A 9,936-nucleotide genomic window follows, 5' to 3' on the forward strand; every position below is an offset into this window, starting at 1 on the left:
CGAGTTCTGATTGGTTTACTGGATTGTCTGTGTTCTTTGTGATTGGCTAGAGTGATTACTTTAGTTTTACGACACTCAATTGAAAACTGCTTTATTCATCATAGACGTTTTAAAATTTGTACTAAGAGTTATTTTTTTACCTCCACTGATTGCGTTGCTGAACTTTTCGAGTTGAAAGTGACGACATATTGGTGACCTCTCAATACGGACACCTCGCTAATACAGACAGTTTGCTATTAGAGCAGTTCAACTGTACATATATAAGAAAATTGTTTTTCCGACCCAAGCTGAATATTCTTATTTTTCTGCCGATTAATTTTAGGCTGAAAATATTCTTGTGAACATTTTCAGATTACAGCGTATGACATTTCCGTTTCAAAATGTATTGGGGTATCAATTACAAATATTTGGGGTTTAACTTCTTGCAGAAACGTTATAAGCATCAAACATACAGTTAGTGCTGCTTTTGGCTACTTTTTCCATTTAGAGAAAGGAAGAATTTTAGTCGAAAACATAAAATAGCATTGCGTTTACAAATTTTTAACACACAAAGTTATATTCTTTTCAAAATCTTAGCCTTGGGTTTAGTCTTAAAATATTCTTAAATTTCGCATATTTTAGTCTCCATATCCTTTTAAATAGTATTCTTATTAAAAAAAAAAAATGGATTTTCGTTACACAGTGTTTTATAAGGGTTTTCATTACTAAGAAGAATCGGAAACTGAAAGGGGCTAAGTCACGATATTTTAGACAATTCTATTTATTTTCGTTAATCAAGAGCTATAAAGTAACGTTTAAATTGGCAGAGCAAAAGTCTTAAATTGACAAAATCACGGCCACATAACAAACAAAGATGATTTCCGAGCATTGTAAATGACACTTTTATACAAATTATTAAATTATACACTAACTTGAAAAAGGTCGGGCCGACGTTTTTCAAGTTTACCCGAACGCAATTCGTTTTAATCTTCTCGAATTTTCCCCATCCATGCCCCTTTTTGGCCTTTCTGTGTTTCTTTTGAGTTCGTCTACAGTTTTAAGCCGTTATTGTGATGTTTTAGTTAATTCTATGACCAGTTGGTCAGTGCCGAAATTGCGTAAAATGCGTGACATAGCCCCTTTAATAATATAACACACGTGACTGCTAACGTTTTGCCCTAAGGCCCCCACAAAAGAGGAACAAAATTGTTTGCTTGGCGCAAACACTGCCGTGGAAACATTGTTTCCCAAAATTGTTCCCCTGGCATGCCTACGTGGAAAAACTCAGAAAAATACTTTTAACTCTCGTAATTAAACAACATGGCGAGGGAGGGTGTCCTAATGGTAAGATGGGAAGGGGGAAAAATAGTTACGCGTGCCACGCAGTCTAACTTGCGTGAGTCACTCAATTTTCGCATCACGGTTCACCGCTGACCAACGTTTTAAATGATCACTAATGAATGCGCCCTTGATTTTCATATGTAAAGAGAGCATTCAATTGCTGTCATCAGTCAGATTCGATTACGATAAAGATTGTTTTCGTTTTCTTCAAGCGTAACTGATAAGTCTATACCTACAAGGTACAGTCTCAAATTTAAGACGCGCGCACTAATCGTAAACGTTATCAAATGAATACAGGCGCTCGTATTTGCTTTGGTTGCATGTCCGTTTTTGGAGGCAAAACGTGCCCGGCGGCGTATTCCCTCATATCCAAAGAAATAAGAGACGTCAGCACGCAGCCTACATTTTGTTCGTGAGCCATTCACGTTCGCATCACGCTTCGTCGCCTGCAAAAACAGTGCGCTAGACGCTTATCGTCGCTCCCTGCCGAGCGAACACTGCCTTTGAGCAGGATACACGGTTGTCCGGTTGCCGGCTTTATAAATATCCGCCAGCAAATAAGTCTGCTATTTCATGCAAGGCAAGCATCTGTTGGTCCGAACGCAGCCATTTGTTTGAGGTCTATCTCTTCATAAGACAAGGTAAGGCCTCCTAGTTTTACTTAACAAAAAAAACAAACAAACAAGCGATTCAATTAAAATTGCACGCAGTTGAGACCTATCAGGTCAGAAGAAAGTTAACGTTTTTCACTGAAGGCGCACGCAGTTTAGAGCGCCATAACATTTCGCTGGGGGAAGAATATTTTATTGGTACCAATAACTCAGAAGCACGGCCATTGAATTTTTGCTTGAACTGTTAGATCTTAATCTAGATTTTTATTATCAACTTGAACATTGTTGAGAGTGTATAGGCGTTATAAGCCACTTGGAATGAAGAGGATAGGTCGGTCAGACAAGGTGACGGCGAACATCGGCTTACATTGAATGCTTTTGGAGAGGAGATGAAATGCAGAATTCGCTGCTTTGAAATTCGTTGCGTAGCCTGCGATCAGGCGTTCTTTTTTTCGCGACGCCTGATCGCAGGTTATTCGTTGCGTAGAAATCCAGTGTTTTTTTAAACTGGAACCGGTATTGCAATCGGTAGAAGAAATTTATAAGAAGGTTTTTTTAAGCCGATCTGTTTGTTTTTGACGAAGTTTTCGTTACTTCTGTTCACCCTAACTTCGTCAAAAAACAAACAGATCGGCTTAAAAACCTCCTTATAAATGTTTATATAAAAAGTTCTGAGTCTGAATAAATTAAGGATTCAAAGCTTCAAAGGTATAATTCTCGACAATCAGCCGACTGGATATTACACGTTATCAAATGTTACTTCAAGGTCAAGATGAACGGTACAAAGTCAACAAATAAAATTGTTTAAATGTTTTCCTAATCTGCTATATATTATCAACAACTGCTAGAGTAAAATGACTGACAAGAATGTAAGAAATTTTGACGAAGTTTGCATTGCCGACATCTGACCTCGTCCGTACCGCAGTGATTCGATTTAGATTTTAGCGCCCGGGGAGCTTATTGAAAGTTATTTTTGGAGCTTAAAAAGCGCGCTTATATTAAGGACTGGCTGCTTATGTTTTTCCAAGTTAACATCTGAATGTGTGAGACGAAAGAGAACTGAAACATTTGTGCTCTCGCAAGGAAGGCAATTGTCCAACAAAATGAGAAAGAGATATGTTTTTTTAACATGGGAGTAAGATGAGCAATTAAGAATCAATAAGGAGAAAGATGTTCCACTCTTGAGCTCAATGAACCCTGACAGAGCTGTAATTGAAACAGAATAGAGGCGCTCAGTTGATCAATAAAACACATGTGAAGATCTTGAGGGTCACTTATTCAAAGGAAGGAGCGAAATACAATCATAATTACGTTAGCTTAATCATGCAGATTGCTTTGCGATTTAAAAGAAACGTATGAACTTGTGGCATTCTCAGCTTATGTGTAAGCATATGCAAATTGTGAATGTTTTTTTGGTTTTTTTTTTTTTGTTCTGTGTCGTTCCACTTGGGCACAGATCAGTATTACAAAGAAAGTGAACAAATTGCTGTCACAAGCACATAAATGGCGGTATCAATCAATCAATCAATCAATCAATCAATCAATCAATCAATAAATCATGTTCAACTAGAGCTAAGAGCTAAGGGCTAAAAAAATATTTATGAACGTGAAAAAAAAAAATATGCAGAAATTGAATGTAAAGCTTATTTCAAAGTGATAAACAAATGTAAGACCTAAATTACCAGCATGATAATATATGTAAAAGAAATGTAAAAAATGTAAAAAAGCTGTCAGATAAAATTGTTGATTAATGAATTTTAATTGGAACAATGTTTTGCATTTCTCGCAGTTTTATAGGCAAGCTGTTCCATAGTTTGCAGACTCGATAGGCAAAAAAGTTTCTCTTTTATTTAAGATTGGAATCAGGCCAATGTTAAGTGATTCTATTTCCCCTTAAATCGTATCCAGCATTTTTTATGTAGGCAAGGCCATTTCCATTAAGGCACTTGTGTAGAAGGATCTAGAAGCACAAGTGAATGCCAATGCGTTCTGTGTTTTAAAGCGGTTATGTTGGCGAAGATATCATTGAGAAGTTGATCATATGATGTATGAGGATGTTTTTCATGTTCCGTAAAACTTTTTTTAACATGGGCAATGGTTCAGGATCTTTTTGCCCTTGTCTGTTTCGAGCCACCGAACAGAAATCAAGTTTAGCTCAACAAGAAGTCGCCGCGTAGAACACAAAGCAAAATACTCCCGTGCAGTAAGAAAGGAACACTACAATGTATAAACGAAAGGGACTAATTATATTCGATGAGACCTATTAGATTTACTAGACAGAAATCTCTTATATAATAATTCTTTTAATATACAAAGCCGCTGTCTGAGCAAGACACCGTTTGACCTTAACCTTGCTCGCGCGCATTGTATGTTGTTTATCGGATGTCACGCAACAATATAACGCGGCCTTTCTTGTGACAACAAAGGGAAATCGAAAAATAAAAATAATAATATAAAATTAAATTTACTGTTGTTTAATTGAGCAAATATACGAAGAAAATGTATTATTTACATGCTTAACCTGTGACTTCATAATTTATTTAGTGCATCGCATATCTATTTGAATCCCTTCAGATCATAACATTGTTATAAAATTTATACAATCACTTCAATGGACTCTAACATGAATGACTCGTTACCTCCCGATGGACCTGGTGCAGAACAAATGCCTTTGGTTCCTTTACGTCAAAGTCCTGACCAAGATCGGCGCCAGCGAGCCAAACAAATGAGTAAGCTGTCTCTCCAATCAATAGCCAGCGATGTCTATGACATAGCAGATGCTGAAGATGACGACGAACTGGTAGGCATGGCAACATTGTTTGATTAAAAATAAAACATTACCACTTTGGGTCTGACTTTTTTGGCTTTAATTTGACGTAATGATTATGAAACTTTGAGAAACTTTCGCCTATTATTCAGTTATAATATGATGGAATTCAATTTAGCTGGAGTAAAATATTTTAAATGTTAAAATTTTGCTGAAACTTGGTTATGATATGTGTTAAGTCAATACAAACTGTTTTTTGTCGCGAAAATATATGCGAAAATATACATGATGTTGCGAAAATATATGCGATTCTGTTCAAAAAATGGGGTCCATTTACGTTACGATAAAATTATGATACGATACGATACGACACGATGTACCTTTTATACACGATTAAAATCCAAGTATCATTAAAATATTTTTCTCAAGTTAAATCGAAATCCATTATATCATTACTAAAAGATAGGTCAAACGTCCCCGCAGAGTTTTATTACCATTACATTGAAGTCAAAAAGCGAAAAAAAAAATCACCAAACGTTTGTCATGGGCGAGTCCACCCAGAAAAGCTCACGGCCTTTCGGCCTGCTCTCGATAAGCAGACAGTGCTGACGCACTGAGCTAAATGAGTACAAAGTCGTGACAAACTTTCGTGTTGAAGCGATTCTTTTTCTTTCTTCTTTTCTTGGTTGTATTAAACTGAGTGAAGTGAACTGAAGTGTGGAAAGTTTAACATGATTTGTTCTGGCAAATCTTTATTTGTCAGTTTGTCGTTTTCGATAGTTGTTTCATAATTAATTTTCCGAGTTCAGTGGCTCATAGCAACTTTGATTTCTTACATGAAATTGCTAAATTAACTTGATTCTTTTGTCTTTAGGAGAACGAAAAAAAGGTGAAGCCATTTAAACTTCACCAGGTCTGTTTGTCTGGAGACGAAGCTGAAGTCAAGAACATACTGGAGACTGAACCTGGTAATGATCACGTGTTATACGAACTAGTGTAACTGAGCCCAATAAACGGCAGGGCTGACATACGGCAAGAGGGGGGAGGGGGGGGGGGTGGTTAAGTGCTAGCCTTGCAAACAGTTTGGTTAAGCCCTGGTGAAAATCTTTGCAAAATCTTTAAAGACAAGGATCTTTTAAGAATCCTCAAGAATTTCTAAGAGGAAGATCTTATGAGGTTCCTGACAAAGTTACCTCCAAAGATCCTTTCAAGGATCCTTCAGTATCCCCGAGGATCCGGCCTGTGTTCATAAGGATGCTACAGTATCTTAAAGGTTCCTTTAAAAGATCCTTTCAAAGACCATTCAGGTTCTTGATTAGATCCTTAAATCAGGTTCGGCAAAGATCTTCCAAAAATCTGCAAAGATCCTCATAGATCTTTGCACAGACCTAAAGAATCTTTTCTGAACATGACGGATCTTTGCACGGACTTGGAAAATCTTTGAGGATATGGAGGAATCCTACAAGAACCTCATCAAGCTCCACAAACGATCGTATACAAATGTTTAAAAATCCTTAAGGATCGTTAAAAGATTTTTTACCAGGGAGTTACACTTAATGATGTCTATAAATATTTCATTTATATTTTATTGTAATAATGTTAGGAAGGCCACTGGTGTGTCTGCTGCCGTACGAGTTGTACTAGTTATATCATTTTCACAGCTAGAATACGAATAATAAATGATCGTGACAATGTTTACTGCTTAGATCTAAATGTCCTGGACAAGTCAGGAAGAACTCCAATCCACAATGCCATATTAGGGCGTAACGTGAAAATCATGGAGATGCTCTTGGAGGCTGGGGCTGACACAACTATTTTGGATGAGAGCCAAAGTGCACCGCTTCATACCGCGGTGCGGACTAGGGACGAGAACATTGTTAAGGTACGTTGTTAGGTATATAGACCTACAGATGAATCCCACCACTTTACTATTATAAACATGCCATCAGGGATTTTACGCAAACAACGACGACGTTGGCAACAAGGATGTCCCGATTAAAGGGAAAATACCCTGGACCCTGGATCGTTCGATCCGGCTTTAAGCCCTGGCCAGGATTATTACAATTTGCACTCCCAGTGCCTCTCTCAACCCAGGTGTATAAATGGGTACCGCTGACTTTAATGCTGGGGGATAACCCTGCGATGGACTAGTAGCTTATCTAGGGGGAGTAGAAATACTCATAGTCGCTTTCTGCTACTGAAACCGGGATAAGCTCCGACCTGATAGGCCACTAGCCTTACAATGGCTCTACCTTTGCGTTATATAAATCTAACCATCCTATGCAAAATAACATCATAAAATGACCACATTGTGCGTTTTAGGAGAACACCCGGGGATACACTCGCATTTTTGACCACGGATACAGGCTGCTGAACAGGTTATGGTTTTCAGGGTCTTTCATCTAAAACAGGGTTAACAATTTCACTATTCAGTGCCTTAAGCAGGGTTCCTGTCTGGAGATTTTTTCGCTGGGAATTTTGAACAGTGTATGTGTGCAGCTACTGTCAGAAGTACAATTACCAAGTGTGATTCAAGTTCCGTCAATGAGGATAGTTTCATCCGCTGTTATAAAAAGAGATCAGCCCCCTTGACTGGTTTTGACTATATTGCAGTTTTGCTCTGTAAGAGAAAAACCTAACGGAATTAAATTCTGTTAAATTTGCGGGATAGAACTCTCCCATAAGATATAAGCATACTATTTTATTTATTTCAGGCTTTTCTTGAACATGCCACTAGCGACGTAGACATCAGAGGACACAGTTCGCGGACCGCCCTTCACATCGCTGCTGATATAGACAAAGTAGCTGTCTGCAAATTGCTGGTAAGTAAATTCATATTAAACTTGTGGTCAAAACGACACACCTCAGTTATAAAGTCAATGCTTTGCAGTAATGCGGCTCTTCTTATAGTTAATTTTGTCTTGAAGCCTGACTTACCGTACAACCGGTAATGCCAGTACTATCGAATAAAGCTGAGAAACCAACCTTGAATAACTAATTTACGTTTTATTAAGTCTTATCCACCCCTCGATTCTCTAATGACTTACAGTTGTAATTCATCAACTCGTTGTAGGTTTCAAATCAACAGGTCCTCCCTTTTGAGTCTGGCCACCATCTTCACCTTGTATTCTAAGCTGCACACTCTCAAAGGGTATCTTTCTTCAACCACTTGCTAAAATTTCCACGAAAGGAGGGTTCAAAATTCCGGTCCAAAAAAAAAATAGTGTGGACACCGAATTCCCTTGCATGTGCTTTACTATGTCATGTCTGGTCCGGTTTCAACCGCTGGCCGAGTCAATGCATTGCGTTTCAGGTCAAGACCGTGCCTTTTCGTCCCAGGATTATAAGGGGAACCAGCTGGCGTTGAAGAACTTTATTCCACTTAGGAGGGAAGTAATATTGATTGCAAAACCAATACATCAAACTGACTAGTTGCTCTATATGACTTAGTTTTCCCGGAGTGCCACTTTACCTGCTTACGTTGGATGGTATTTTCGTTGTAGATTGAGCACGGAGCCTCTACAGACTGCCGTGATGATGACAGCATGACGCCTCTGACCCGAGCTGTGGAAAAAGGAAGCAAGAATACCGCGGAATTTTTCTTTGAAGATGGTCAGTAGCAGAATGTACGAATTTAAAATGACTGACAGCCTGACTGACCGACCGACCGACCAACTGCCTACCTGCCAGCCTGACTGAATGACTGACTGACTGACTGACTGAATGAATGACTGACTGAATGACTGTCTGACTGTCTGACTGACTGACTGTCTGACTGTCTGACTGTCTGACTGATTGATTGACTGATTGACTGACCGACTGGCTGACTGACCGACTAACTCAGACTTACTGACGGAACCACTGGCTGGCTGGCTTGCTGGCGGGCTGGATGTCTGGCTGTCCGGTATATTGATCGGCTGTTTGGCTGACTTCTTGACTGATCGATTGGTTGGCGACAGGCTCAATATTTGACTGACTGACTGAGACTGAGTATACAAGTAAACTCTTTAATCTAAGATGGAGTAGCAAATTTGAACGTATTTTGTTCCGAGGCGGGTAGGGGGACCCCAATGACGTACCCCACCCATGCTCTTTGCTCTCCGAAGAAAAAGTTTTAACTCTTTCGGTGCTGACTTTTCTGTTGACCTTACTCCCCCGCAGTGCTGCATTTTTTTCACAGTGCGTTGAACCAAACAGTCACGCATCATATTCAACAATATCTTTCGTTCTGTTTAAGCAATTTAATTACGATTTTCAGGAGTTGCGCCTAGCATATTTCTACATCGTATAAAGCCACCTTTTCATAAATTCATTGCATCGTGGTCCTTTCAGCAATTTCGTTCGCCATCAGATAGCTTCCTTCCCAAGCGTGAAGGTTGAAATCATTGTTTTGCAATAGCCGCGTCTCAAATACTCAATGTGTTCATTGAAATCGCTTGATTCGTAAACCACAACTGTTATATTCTCGGCAAAAGTCGGCTAGGATCTTCTCCGAAGCACTCCTCGTTTGAAAATTTCTCATTCGACGCCATGTTTAAATGTCCTTTAGCCGTAAACAGCAACATTGTAACAGGAATTTGTCGATAATACTCCGCCATCTTATACAAATGGCAAACGATCGTGCTTGTCACGCTTTCCAGTTCTCCTAGAGGGTATCTGAAGTAATTATTGATCACAGCGCCCCCATTGAAGGCAGTTTCGAAAGGAAATCTGGGATTGTTTATCATGTCGAGAAAACTCGACATCCGCACTCAGAGTCACGAAATGAGATGTCGAGTTTTCTCGACAACCGCACCGAAAGAGTTAAACGATCTCGGGCTGTTGGTAAAATTTGTGACGGGCAAAAATGTGTCTGTGACCGCTAATCTACAATCCGTGACGATCGTTAACATCCGTGACGGCTGAGCCTGTGACAAATCCGTGACGGCCAAAATAGCTCCTAAACATCTAAAAACGCCTGAAATACCGGTAAACTGAGTTATAAAAAAAGCTTTATCTGTCAGAATTCCGTTGTTTGTCAGATTTGTCCTGTCGTTAAAGTTCTTGACAAAACGTCTTGTACAAAAGATCAATATTTTTATCGCTATTTTGTACACAAAAAGACGCATGCATAGTCGATAGGGTGTCGCGGGAAATTGTGGAAAGTTGTCGTTTTTATCGCGCTGTTCTTGGGAGGGGGGGGGGGGGGGGGGGGGGGCTTGTACTGCTTGCCGCTTGATGGGGAACACTTTTTTACCT

General features: G+C 39.3%; 1 pseudogene across 1 annotated transcript in view; it reads left to right on the plus strand.

The window, feature by feature from the left end:
* Nucleotides 1-1,581: 1,581 nt before the first annotated feature.
* The window catches only part of LOC144638606 (transient receptor potential cation channel subfamily A member 1-like), a 141,110-nt pseudogene continuing 132,755 nt past the window's right edge, over nt 1,582-9,936 (plus strand). The window contains exons 1-6 of the transcript XR_013567977.1: nt 1,582-1,961; nt 4,506-4,731; nt 5,573-5,666; nt 6,405-6,580; nt 7,413-7,520; nt 8,202-8,310. The product of XR_013567977.1 is annotated as a transient receptor potential cation channel subfamily A member 1-like (transcript). The remainder of the gene's footprint in view (nt 1,962-4,505; nt 4,732-5,572; nt 5,667-6,404; nt 6,581-7,412; nt 7,521-8,201; nt 8,311-9,936) is intronic.

This window comes from Oculina patagonica, chromosome 14 (assembly GCF_052425735.1).
Source record: "Oculina patagonica isolate OP01 chromosome 14, crgOcupat, whole genome shotgun sequence".
NCBI lineage: Eukaryota > Metazoa > Cnidaria > Anthozoa > Scleractinia > Oculinidae > Oculina > Oculina patagonica.